General features: G+C 41.3%; 1 long non-coding RNA gene across 3 annotated transcripts in view; it reads left to right on the top strand.

Moving 5' to 3' along the window:
• The first annotated feature begins 549 nt into the window (after positions 1-549).
• The window catches only part of LOC103791554 (uncharacterized), a 34,687-nt gene continuing 21,227 nt past the window's right edge, over positions 550-14,009 (top strand). For all 3 annotated transcript variants that reach the window (XR_004739857.3, XR_004739856.3, XR_013532604.1), the window contains exons 1-2: positions 550-577; positions 5,081-5,188. This is a non-coding gene — a long non-coding RNA (uncharacterized LOC103791554). The remainder of the gene's footprint in view (positions 578-5,080; positions 5,189-14,009) is intronic.

Below are 14,009 nucleotides of genomic sequence, written 5' to 3'. Positions count from 1 at the left end.
CACACACACACATACAAATAGCCAGGCCTGGCAGTGCATGCCTGCAATCCCAACTACTTGGGAAGCTGAGGCAGGAAGATTGCTTGAACCAGGGAGGTGGAGATTGGTGAGCCAAGATCATGCCACTGCACTCCAGCCTGGGAGACACAGTGAGACTCCATCTCAAAAAATAAATAAAAAGTCTTGGAGGAGTCTTCCCTCAAAGGTAAGGAAAAAAAATAAGATAAAAGCTAGAGAAGGAAAAGGTAAGAAAAAGCTTTTTCCCTGTTCTGCCCGTTCCTCCCTCCCCTCCTTTTCCCCACCTTTCTTTTCTTTAATTCTCCCTCCCTCCTTTTTTTTCTTTTAAAGAAGAGAGCTACAAACAGTATATCTTCATAACGTTGGCTCTGACCCACTGCAGAATGCAAAGGTAAGAGCTCAAGAGAGGAGAGGAAGCCCAGGAGAGCAACGCTGCCGAGCAGGGCGGGTATAAAAGGAGGAGCCCAGGGCGGGCCAGCTTCACAGAGCATGCGTGGGCCTCTTCCTCTTTAAGAGGCCGGAAGGGGGGTTAGGAGCGCCGGAAGCAGTAGGCAAGCAGGTAAGTGCGTTTGACGCTCAGATGAGAGTCTAAATGAGGGAGTTCTACTCGGACTTCCTTCCTTTGCTGGGGTGTTTAGGAAGCAAGGTCACCAACTGAGGGTGAGGAGCATGCAAGGACGGACCTAGGGGGAACAGGTTGACAGGCAGCAAAAGGGCCCGCTGCGGGCATTCAGGTTCGACAGACTTAGCAAGCATTAATCAAAGTAGTGATTTTTCCCCCCTCTCAAAGAAGCCTTTCAGAAAAAAATTGCATATGGTGCACGTATCTCACACACATACACACACAATCATATGCAGAAGAGGGAAGAAACTCCGAATCAAACATGGGCTCTGAATTGTCATAGCGTAGGAAGAAAGGAAGGCTTTTAGTTGAAAGCATGACCTGAAAGGTGACATTTGAGCATATTCCCCAGATGGGCGTGAGACAGGAGAGAGAGACAGGATATATATAGTGCCTGCCAGCCACACACTGCACTATGGATCCACACGACGGGCTTGGGCAGGGAGTAGATCTCAGCATGTGTAGTTTGGGGAGCAAGGGTCAGTAAGAAGAAGGAGGTGGAGACAGGCAGGGGTAACCGAGGTAAAGAAGGTGGAGAAACAGAATGGGGCATGACTGGAGAAGATGAAGCAGGGCCAGGCTCTAGATGCAGGTGTTTCCACCTGAGCCCCAGTTCTCCAATTCCCAGCTGTGTGTTCTTGGTCAGGTCACTCAGTTTGAGTCTCATTTCCCTCCTCTAAAATATACAAGTAAAACACATTAGAGCATAGCATATACTAAGTACTCAGAAAAAGCTATTAATACTATTTTGAAGCAATAGAACTAAGGACAAAGAAGGGAAGCAAGAGTTAAAAATGAGAAGCTAAAGGAAAGAGGGATAAAGAAGATAATTATTAAGATGAGGAGGAAATGTAAACAGGAGAAGAGAAAATAAAAAAAGTAAATGCGAGAAAAAATTATGTGGACAGTGAGAATGAGAAACATACAAATAGGAAAACAGAAAAGAGAAATGGAAAATGAAAAAGCAATACACAACTTTATAATCTCAAAATATAAACCCAAACATATTTTTGATAAAACATGAAGGTTCTTAGAGTATCATGTCTAGCCAATACGTTTCGACAATGTACAGATTTGAATCCCAGACTTAATGTAAATATCATTAGCAAAACATTGAATTTTAGCAGGAAATTCCAGGCTTTGATTGATAAATAGCTTTGGCATCCTAAGATGACAATATCAGGATCCAATAAGCCACTTGATGGCCCATTTATAATGTTTTCTATTTTTAAAGGTCTTTTATGCCATTTCTCAGGCAATGATCAGAACACCTTGAGTATAGGATGAAGCCATTCACATTTGCAAGGTTCTGTTAGTCTTCGGATGGGGAGAAGGTTTGGAACATTCACGTCACCTGCTTTGCTCCAGCAAATCAGCCATGCTCCTAGATGTCAAATTATGAGGAATCTCAGGGGGCTGTGCCAGCCCTGTCTCTGAACTCCTTTCAGAACAAAATAGTCAGGTTTGGGCTCCTAACTGAGCCCTAAGGGAGCTAGGATAAAGGGTTTTCCAACCTTAGCACTTTGTCTCATATGCTTACTACCATGACCTATATGCTGTTTAGAAATTTCCTAAAGCTAATAATAAATATGCCAGAAATGTAGACATGCAGGATAGGTGAATTTCTGCAAACTCTCTGAACCTATCTGAACTTCATTTCCATTTAGAGCCTCTAAAGCTCAGTCAGTGCAAGCTCCCATCACCTTTCCCAGGATTCCCACTATGTCCCAGTTGATTACATAGTTCTAAGGTGTGGGGAGGGGAGAAATGAGTCTGAGCCCTGCCTGCCTTCCTTGCCGACTGACATTCTGAAATGTATATTGTTCCATCCAAACATCTGACATCAGTGCAAACAACCAAGGGCCAAGGACAGGGGTCCCACCTCCCTGAGATTCTTAGACTCAGCTGGGACCTGCCCAGTAGTGGGGAAGGCCGGGCTGAATGACCCACTGGACTAGCATCTTCCTTCCCTTCTGACTGTCCTTTCTCTCCGTCTGTATAATTTTCCCTAGTCTGGGGTAAGGGATGGTGTCAGGGGAGTGGGAAATAATTCTAACTATAATTACATAGTTATCTAAATATTTTGTTTATGTCTTGGGCCTAGGTTTCTGAATGGGAGATGCTAAGAGTTTGATTCTCTTGTCATCCATGCTTGGGCGGCAGCATCCCTTCCTGGGGGTGATAGAGATAAAATTCCCAGGTGTTCACACTGTTGCTGAAGTGGGGGTGAGTGGTAGGAAGCGGGGAGCAACAACCCCAAGGCTGTTTACCTCATGGTTACCCACTACATGGGCATGGATGCCTCATTCTAAAATTATTTCACCAACACAATGCCCAGCAGGCTGTGATGCTGACACTAGGATGCCTGCAGGTCTATGGTGAAGGGCCCAGATGCCCTCTAGGACAGTAGGATGGTCCTGATGACAGGCGTTTGAGGCAAGAACCCCACGCAAAGAGTGGAACATATTCTTGCATGAATTCTGGAATCCTGCTCAGAGCACAGTTTCCAGTCCTGGAGAAATTTATTTGTAAGTTTCCATGTGATGGAGTCTACCTGGGAGGCCCCATCTCACTTGGCACCATCCCACTCCAAAGAGGCCCCACTTGAAAATCTCATTTTTCTTACAACAGATGCTGGGTTTCAGTCCAGATGCCTTAGACATGTTTTTAGTGTATATGCAGTGCTGAGGCTGGGATGGAAATAGAGCCAAAAAATGGTGGGAGAGTGTATGAAAGCCTCCCCGTCCTCCTGCCTGGCTCTTTGAACATAATTATTTTCTCCAAGAAGATTGGCTAGAGATAGCAAAGGCTACAATAATTGAACCTGTAAGGAGCTAAGGCTAGCAATATGGATGCATGATAGCTTCCTAGTGGAAGATACTCCTGGGAATCTTAGCAGGACTCTTCCACCTCTGGGACAGTGGACAGCTTTGTTTGGAACAGCAGTTTTCAAACTTCAGTTAGCACAGCCATCAGCTAGGGAGTTTATCAATAATGCAGATTTTCAAGCCTCACCCTCAAGATAGTCTGGTTCCTTGTCTCTGGGTTGGGGTCCAAGAATTAGCATTTTCGGTAAGCACTCCATGTGATTCTGATACAAATGTTCTCAGACCACAGGCTAAGAAGCACAGTGGTGGGACCTCTTTGGAGGCTCCTAATGAGGAAGAGGCCAGCTATAAAGACTCCTTGGTTTCTACGAAGCCACCTGGCTATTCCCCTCCTGTAGCTAATCCCTAATCTCCAGAACTCACCTTATTCTCTACAGCCAGGTGAATCCAGATGCCTCCTATACCTGCCCACCCATTTCCCATTAACAGTGAACTAGCACTTGGGCAATTGTGAATAACATTGAGTCCACAAGACATCTCAAAACAGGTTTCTAGAAGCCAGTGTAAATAAGCAATCAAAAAGACAACTTTTGGGCTTGCTTTTCTAACTCTGAAGCACTTAATTGTCAGTCCCACACAGTTTAAGACTTGCTGATATACTGCCTGGTCTGTTTGTTGTGTGTCTTCATCTTCCAAATAAAATGTAACTTCTTGGGAATAAGCCTCAGTGTTTTCTCCTATTTCCCCTACAGCATCTACTATACGCTTGGTAATCAAGATAGGATGACAGTTTCTGACTTATAATCGGGTTACTTCCAAAGGGTCATTTTTCAGCCAGTTATCTGGATCTCGTTTCTCGGTAGGGCAATATTATAAGGGGTAGTTATGTTTCCAGACCAGCCCCCAAATGTCTATTTAATTGGCAGTATAGCTTAATAGTACTACAAGACCTAAAACCATCTACAATATTGCTTTTATGGGGAAATGCATTCCAGATTCCAATTGAAGATGCCAGGAGCTTATTTTTCTGGCCTTGGTTCCAGGACAGGCCTTGACCCATGTGTAGTTAGAACTTCTCTCCTGCCTCCACAAACATACATACATTAGACTGGCTAACTTGAGGTGCATGTTCCAAAGTTGGGGAAAGGTGGCACAAGTTCCTGTTGGGAGACCGGCTGGGGATACAGGGCAAGGTGTGCTCCTGCCAGAGTCAGGACAAGGGAGATGGAAGAAAGCGCATTCCAGGAATAAACGTCAGAAGTGGTGCTGGTAGGAGACTGGAGGGGTCCAGAGGGCACCAACTCCCTTGGCTGCAGTTGCAGAGGCCAGCTGGGGCCAACTACCATTACAAGCTGTAATGGCCACATTGGCTGGGTCCCATCATAAGCCTGCAGATATGTTTTGGGGTAGTGGTGTTTTAGTTATTTATTGCTGGTAACCATTCTAAAATGTGGTGGCTTTAAAAAGGCAACCATTTTATTTGCAAATGACTGTGTCAGGCGGGCTTGCCAGTGGCCATTGTTTGGCTGCAATCACCTGTCTGGCAGAGAGTTTGGGGGTCTGTACTTTTACTGAATGCTGGGACTACTGGGTTCTCTCTCTCTTCATGTAGTTTTGGAACTTCTCCTCTATATGGCCTCTCCAGTGGAGTAGCAAGACTTCTTACATGGCAACTCAAGATAGCCAAGAAGCAAAAATAGAAACTTCTAGGACTCTAAAGGTAGGCTGGCCACTGGCACAGTTTCATTTCTGGTTTAAGTGACCCCAGGACAGCCCAGATTCATGGGAAGGGCCTCACAAAATCATGAATTCCAGGAGGCATGGTCTATTGGGGGCCACCAAGCTAACATAGACCGTATTTGTGGTCCTGTCCTGTGAGAGGCCCTGAGGCCAACAGTGTTTCGTTAAGAGTATTTCCATTATAACCACCACAGCTAGATTGCTAGCATTCCTGGAAAAATCCTCTAAATATTTTTTTACCTCTCACATCTTTTCACGTCTAAAGTCATCTTTCTGCAAAATCCATCATTCACTTTTTCCTTCACATTTTCTCAGTCCATTTTTTTTTTTTATCAACCCAGCTACCACTTTACATAGGCAGTGTTCTCAGTGATAATGTCACAATGCCTTGGTAAATGACAGTGGATTTTGAGGTGTGTCAGCATAATAGTACATAAATCCCCAAAGTTTGCAAGCAGTTTGTTATTCTTAAAAATCTAACTAATGTAGGTACAAGGTTAGCCCTATGATAATATTCCTATTTGTTTCATGTACTTACCTGAGGAGTAGAGAGAGGGATCGAGTTGGGGATAGGGCTTTGGGAATGGGTGTGTAACCTTGGCATGGCAGAGGCAGACCTGGCTGCAACCCCAATCTCCTCTTCCCTCTAGCAAAACCTCTGTTTTATTTGCAGTGGCAATGTGCCCAGGCTCTTCTCCATGTAAGTGTGGCAATATAACTAAGTTCTGAATAATGAAATTTGAAGGGGAAATAGTGCCTGGAACTTCCAGAAAGCTTGCTTAAAGGAAGCAGACTTAACTGGGAAGGGAGCCTTGCGACCTGCTTTGGATTTCTTCCTCCTGTTGCCTGTCCTATGGATGTAATGACTGGTTTACCAGCAGCCATTTGGGACCACAAAGTAACTTTAGGTTAGAAACCACCATCCAGGTTGGTAGGTTTAGAGGAAGATGGGTTAGTGATGACCATGGAGCTTTGTTCCAACCCTGGACTCTAGAAATACAGAGATAGAGATCAAGATCAAGGTAGAGAGGTTCTTTTTGTTTAAGCCCTTTGATATTTTGGATTTTCTGTTGCAATTAACCCTATCTCTCATACTTGGTCATGGCCGTACGATATATAGCCTGTTGTGAATTCCTTCGCTAAGAATACTACAGCAGAAAAAGATGATTAAGAACCAGTGGTCAAGGCTGTGGAGAATTTTCACCTGGACTATCTCAATCTCTCTCTGTGTTCATCAGCCCTCTTGTCAATCCTTTATGGACTGAGGAAGTATTATTCTGTTTGTGCTATAATGATGCCATTCTCCATCTCAAGAGCTTCCCATGCTTTTCCTAAAGATCTTTCTCATCTGCAGACTTTGTTTTTTTTCTTCTGTATCCACATTGACTAGCATACCACCTGACATGGTGTAAGTTTAATAAATAGTTGAATGAATGAACAAACTTCTGATCTCCCCTGTGTCTATGCACAGAATCTAAAATGCCTTTTCCCTTTCCTGTTCACTATCACGTTTCTATTTTGGCTGTATAGCTTGTGTTCACCAAGCCCAGGGCTGAGCTGGATAAGCTTGGTAACCAAACTCCCATTAGGACACATGAGCGATACTTGCCAAGTGGATGGTATGTTTGTTTCATGTCTAAGACATTGCTTTACTTGGGTCCTACAAGGAAGGAACAGAATCCCACTAGAAGAAGAGGGATCACTGGTTGCAAACCAGTCACTCTCCTAAGAAAAGCTGAGATGAGCATGTGATTTTAGTCAGGATAGGGATGGGGAAGTAAGGAACAGAAGTGACTAAAGAGATGACTACTCAGAGGAAGAAGCATCTCTCAGCCTTGCCATTGAGGAGACAAGGGGATATGGGGGACCTAGTTCCCATAAAGCAGGAAATCAAATGGCAGCTTCTCTATGGAGGTTTAAGCTGAAAAGCAAGAAAACTAAATTGGGTACCATACTAGGGCCCACCCAGGTAGGCATCTGTAATGGGGCCATTCACCTGGTATTTTCCACTCTTCACACATAACTTCATTGTAGTAGCCAAGAAGGCTCTCAACCTTGGTTTCTCTTTATATTTATCCCTATAGATCTTTCTTTTTTATCTGGTTTACAATTAAACCATTTTATCTAAATTATTTGAATTATGAAGGTACATATTTAATGTAATCTAGATGATAAAACTTGACAGTCCCTTTCCTTTGCTTTAATTTTTAACTGAAAACTTTATGAAGATGATAAAAGATCTTGATGGAGTGATTAGGCTCATACTCTGAAGTAAGACCTAATGTAATTTTCAAATATTAATTGCATGCAATTGATAAAAAGGTATACCCTAAGCTTTGTATCATTCCTGATGCCCTTATCACAGAGGCCACCTCTAGAGACGGCCTTTAACCTGTGGGGCTAAGGGAGCCATCTCTGTTGGTCTAGTCTGGAGCCTCTTGAATGTTCCATGGTAATCTTGCCTCAAACAGTGTTATGCATGTTTAGGTGTCTGCTTCTTGCTTCAGTGTCTTCATTATTAAATTTTACTTTCTGGCTTATAATTTGTCCAGATACAGGCTTTGAAGATGATGTCTTTATGAATTAATTTCTATGGAAGATCCTGCTTCCCTCTAATATATTCTGCAAAATATTGGCTGTCACTCTGGGATAAGGTGGCTCTCTGTTTCTCTAACTCAAAGGCTTATGATTATCTTTGCAAAAATCAGCATCCTCTGGCTTGGTACCATTTGCAAGCTCATGGGAGGAGTCCTTTAAATATTCGTTGGTTGGAAAGAGGCTCTTTCTGATTGAACTTTAAACTAAAAAGGGAGCAACACATTCCTGAGGTCCAACCCGGTGGGCAAAGGTGTGGAAAACATGGGCAGCCTTTTAACCCACCCATAAGGAAGATCTCCATGTAGTACTAACACCAGGAAAGGTGTGTGTGTGTGTGTGTGTGTGTGTGTGTGTGTGATGTTTTGTGTTACAGAGGTTGTTCCTTTTAAGCTTGCAATAGCCACCACTGCTTCTTGTACCACATCATGTATGACCCTTTCCCCTGTTCTTTATATTAATATTTTCTATTGATGTTTGCTTTGTTTATAACTAAACATGGTTTGGCTGGTAGTGCTTATTTCTCTCATGTCCATCTTTGTGAGTGCTATCTCAAGTCTTAAGTTTTTAGAAATATGGCTCCCTGTTCATTAGACTGTCATTATATAGCACAGAGCTCCATGTAAACATTATCTTAAAAATCAATTTTGATGATGATGATAATTTATTGGAAACGTTAGAGAAAGACACTGAGATGCTTTTGAACAAGGTCGAAGTTTTGGTCTAGCTCCACTGCTGGACTTTCTTCCTTCAGAAGATGTAGGCATTTTAAAAACAGATGGAAGCACAGTATAACAAGCATTTGGTCACACTTTCCAAGGGATTAACTGAAGTAAAAAGAAGCATAAACATTTCACACAGACTGGCGATGCTGCTGTTGATGACAATGATCTCAATCTTTTACTTTAAGAAATCGAAAACGTTTTTGAAAATAAACACATTTGGGCTAGAAGTCAACCATGTAAATAAGAACTAGCCTCTATTGCTCCTGTCTGAAAAGAAATCTGAAGGGGTTGGTTAAGATTTGTTGAGCATGTCTTAAGTAAGTTGTATATCCTGAGCCTTTCCCTTTACCTTTATGTTTATTTGATTTCTTTTCATAGGAATTTGCATCATTGCTCCAACATGCGCAAAAAAAATCCTTCAGGTCTAAACATATTTACTTCTCTGAGCTTGTATTACAGTTAGAGCTGGAAAGTGAATGCCAAACACAAATCCCTGCATGCAAAATACTTCCCCATCTACATGAGCTTGACCACGACCAATTTTGGGACTCAGGATGGTGGAGGCTCGTTTAGGCTATAACCTCTGTGAAGCGGCACTGGTTATGCTTTGTGAACTTTAGCTGTAGCCAGCAGAGTGATGCTTTTCTTTGTGCCTTGCTGAGTTCTGGAAATCTTTCAAAGTTACCATAAAATATTTAAGACACAAATAGAAAACTCTCAACTATTGCTGCATATCATTAGCATGAGAGCGTGGAATCGTTTTCGCAATGTTGACACTGTCCATTTTCTCATGTACTTAAACATGTTTATTTTTAGTTTCTTTTCAGTCTGCTTTCCAGAGATTACCTGGCTTTCAAATATCATTTTCTCCAGGGAGTCTTTAATTTTGCAAACACTCTGAATAAACATTCCATGGTAATTAAGGCTGTGAGAGGAAAAAGACAACACTAGAAGTGTCTCATCATCTTCACCAAGTTGTCACCTTCTTAAGAAAGGAAACCAGTCTCAAAGTGACCCACTACATATTTTAGTATATTGACCTTTTTGAAGGAACTAAGATATTCATCATTTAATTATTTCCCCAGGGACCACTGTTTGACAAAACATTTTTAAAAGGAAAATCGGTGTTTTCAGGGTCAGTTCTGCAACCTTAAACATCATTATTTAGTCAGCATCAAATACCCTTTAGAGATGAAAGGTGACCTCATCAACAGCACAGTGAGATTTAAGCTCAGCATATTTTTCCAGAAAATATGGATCTTGCTCTTGGCTTTCTAGCAGTGATCTAATTTTCATGGCTGGGTTAAAAAGAAAACACACAATAAAAAGATTTGAAGAGCTCTACTTGTTTCATGTTGGAAAAGCACTGTAATTTATGGTCATGTACTTAATCAAAATGCTTTATCTTAGTGTTAGGAACTCTAAGTTTTATTTCAAAGAGATAATATCGTAAGACTGTCACCAAATGGAAAAGCCAGGATTATCTGGGTAACTTCCAGACATGTTCTTCTGCTGGAAGAAATTACAGCACAACTGCTTTCTAATGTTTGTTCTGGTGGATAAGGCCGAAGATTATGCTCCTGAATGTTGAATTCTAGAGCAGTGGTTCTGAAACTTGAGGATGCTTCAAAATCACCTGGGGGTGGCAGAGTTGTTATTAAAACACAGATTACTGAGCTACCCTTGGAGTTTCTGATGCAGTAGATTTTGAATGAACCCTGAGAATTGAATTTCTGCTAATGCTGTTGGCTCAAGGACCACACTTTAAGAACCTCTGGCTTAGAGTTTGGACAGGCGATATTCATCAGTGGTTCAAATAAAACAGACTGGGAGGTGTCAGAACATAGAATTAAATGTACCAAGGGAATGAGGGGACACAAATTGAGGCAGGGAGGTCAGGCTTACAGATAATGAGATTGAGCAGAGAACCTAAAAAGAAGCAAACAAGCAGTTGGCTTTGGGATATCATATCTGCCAAAGCATCTCAGTCCAGTGATGAGAGAATTCAGAGGTAAGACATTCTCACAGGACAGGTGGGTATTTAGCACTAAGATAGTAGCAGTCCAAGGTTCAGGTCAATCAGCTGAAGTTCAGGGATGGCTCCAAACGTGTGGGGACAACTGATAAGAGTATTTCAGGGCCCTAATCCTCAAAGGGACTTGGAAAAACCAAGAAGATTGCAACAGGTATTCAATGTACTGGTTAAGGTAAGTCTTGCTGCTGTAACAGATGCAATAGAACCCCCAAGTCACAGTGACTCAACTCAGTAAGAGTTTATCTCTTGCTCACCTACATTTCAAACCAAAGATTTTTGATTAATAAGCACCTCTTTTTAAGGGGTGACTTAGTTACCCCTTAAAAAGGAAAGGATTGAGGCTCTTTTCATCTTGTGGCTCTCCCATCATCAAATGGAACTTACAAGGGGGAAAGCATGGAGAATCACATGCAGGAGGTTTTTAATGGACCAGGTCTGGAAGGGGCCCTTATCATTTCTGCCTAAAATCTGCTGGTCAGAAATTGGCCACCTGGCTATATTACTCGGCAAATATGTGTCCACCAGCTAAGTTTGCAGGAAGAAGAAGAAAGAAGTTTGGTGGCCAGCTAGCCCGTCTGCCACATTCAGATAAGAAGAGCAAGGCAGAATTATAGTTACTAAAATTGCATTACAAGAGAAAGTTTTGCCTACCAACCAGTGATGGACTGTATGCTCTAGCTGGGGATGTCAGCTCATCACTGCATGGATCCTATAGGTAGGGAGCAAAGGGGGTTGCAGGGCTGCAAGACAAGGACCAGACATGGATTAACAGCTTTTCCTGAATATACTTGAGGAAGGTTGCATTGTTTCTCTGAACTAAAACCTCTGATCTAAAAATATCACATCGAAGCACTTGATAATATCCTACAGCTATAAAAGAAGATGGCGTTTTTTCCATCTTACATCTTTTGATTGAATTCATCCAAAATATCCTGGATAGAGTTCAGGTTACTAGTGTAGGTACCACACTTCCTGCTTTGAATGTATTTATAAAATTTGGTTGTATTGTTTGGAAATGTTAATTGAGAAACATCATTGCCAATTTTCCTCTCTTTAGCACATTTAGAGAAGATCTTCAGTAATAATACTAATGCACATGAAAGGTTTTCAACAAACAAAAATACTGAGGACTATTCACTATTCACTTTGGGGAAAATGAAGACAGAGTGGGAATATAAGATTGCACACAAAAAATTGGGAAGTGTCTTAATTAGTGTCCCAATTTCCCTTTTCACCACTGCTCAGGAGAAACAGCCCATTCCCTACTTCAGTTTGCCTTGAAAAACAATATAAAATCTGGGAGTCTGATCTCACAAAGTATGCAAATCCCAGAATGGTTCTAAAAAGATTTTTTTAAAGGCTCAATCCTTTTAAAAGATAATATTGTCATTTTGAAATAATTGAGGAATGATTTCATGCCATGCCTGCTATGGGGTGATAGTGTGGTCCACAGGCCAGGTCAGTGGGGTTAGCAGGGTCATGGCTGAATCCATGGTGATGTCACAGCAATCTTACTGACTGCTTATGAACCTTGGTTGTTTTATTTTTAATTTTTAGTCATTGGTTACTTATTTGCAGCTTTTTTGCTTGGGGGTGGATTAATAATTAAAGCACTAATTTATATTATTGTGCAAAAATCTTACATAAAAACATCTTCATAAAATTATAGTATGTTTTTTATCTTATGCTCCCTAAACACAAGGAATATCCTTAATAGCAATTAATTCAGATCTCAGTCATTTTGATAAGCAATCTTCTGCAATACAGTCTGCTCTTTATAACCATAGGTTCTGCATCCACAGATTGAACCACAGAGCAAAAATATTTTTAAAAATAGGCCAAGTGCAATGGCTCATGCCCGTAATCCCAGCACTTGGGAGGCTAAGGTGAGTGGATCACCTTAGGTCAGGAGTTAAAGACCAGCCGAACAACATGGTGAAACCCTGCCTCTACTAATACAAAAATTAGCTGGGCATGGTGGCACATACCTGTAAGCTACTTGGGAGGCTGAGGCAGGAGAATCGCTTGCATCTAGGAGGTGGAAGTTGCAGTGAGCTGAGATCACACCACTGCACTCCAGTCTGGGAGTAAATTATAAAATAATAAATTTTTATTATAAAAATAAATAAAAATGCAAATAAAGTCAAGTATTTGTGTAGCTTTTACATTGTATTAGGTATTTTCTTCACATAGCATAAGATGCAAGGGCAAGAGGAAGTGAACACCCCTCTTCAAGTACCTTTATAGAGGTACCTAATCCCATTCACTAGGAAGAGGCCCTCATGACTTCATCACCTCTTAAAGGCTTCCCCTCTTAATACTATCACATTGGCAATATCTGAATTTTGGAGGGGATGCATTCAAACCATATCATCTCATAATAAAATTTCAGTGTTGATACCTGCTATCAGAGCATATGGCTCACTTCGCTTTCAAACACATGGACTGGGCTCCAGCTTCTGCCTAGCAATCAACACAAACAACCAAGTCTCAAGAGTGAGCATCTGTGAGTCATGCTAACTACTATTTCTCTAGGCTCTTTGAGGTTTGTGTGTCATGATAAATCACCAGGAGGTTATGGGTCTAAACTCCTAAACAAATATCTTTAGAGTTATGATTTAATAAACAGCTTGCCCTCAGTATTGATTGCAGGTCAGTATAAAAAATGAGTGTATGAAAATCATTTCTACATCTTCTATAAGCCTATATTGTCATTTTTATAAAAATCAACCCAGTGAAAACCTCCCTCAAAGAATTTGTCAGGAAAAAAAGTCCCTACCAAAGAACTTACAAGCTTTCCTTATCAGATACTGAAAACCATAAAGCTAAACATATTTCCACTTTCCCTTCTATTGTTATGAGGCTTAGAGTTTAATTTCATGCTCAGTTATAGCAATTCTATTTAACCTACGTCTCTGATGTATTTACCATCTCTGTCTTCTAAAGTCTAGCTCTTGGTCCATTTTGATCCTTATTTTATGGTTCTAATGCACCTGCCTTATTTCAGAATTGAAAGATGCTGAGGCATCTAAGCCTCACTACTTCATATTCTGACTCTTACTCTCAGGTAGCTCTCAAAGGAAGCTCCCAAAGGAGCAAGATGCAAATTGTGTTTATTTTGGTATGGTTTGGGATCTCCCACATGGGACTGGGCCCAAGAAGCAGGCTGAGGTGAGGAGTACCAAGCATCTTGGGAAAATCTTTGTCTGAATAAGGAGGCTAGGAAACTGAATGGACCAAGGTGGTAAAAGATGGGAATCCTGAAGATAAATGTGTAGTCAGGTGTCTGTTAAAATCATCATCTCTGACTTGGAATATGTAGACTGCTCATAATTATATCTTCTAAAAATGACATTTTCTGGAATGTTTATATAGCACCGTCATTAAAGCCTTACTTATTATTGGCACATTGTTTTTTATTTCCTGCTCATTAACAAATCAAAAGT

This window comes from Callithrix jacchus, chromosome 2, assembly GCF_049354715.1.
Source record: "Callithrix jacchus isolate 240 chromosome 2, calJac240_pri, whole genome shotgun sequence".
Classification (NCBI taxonomy): Eukaryota; Metazoa; Chordata; class Mammalia; order Primates; family Cebidae; genus Callithrix; species Callithrix jacchus.
Note: the sequence above shows the minus strand (reverse complement) of the source record. Positions and strands in the feature narration are given on the sequence as shown.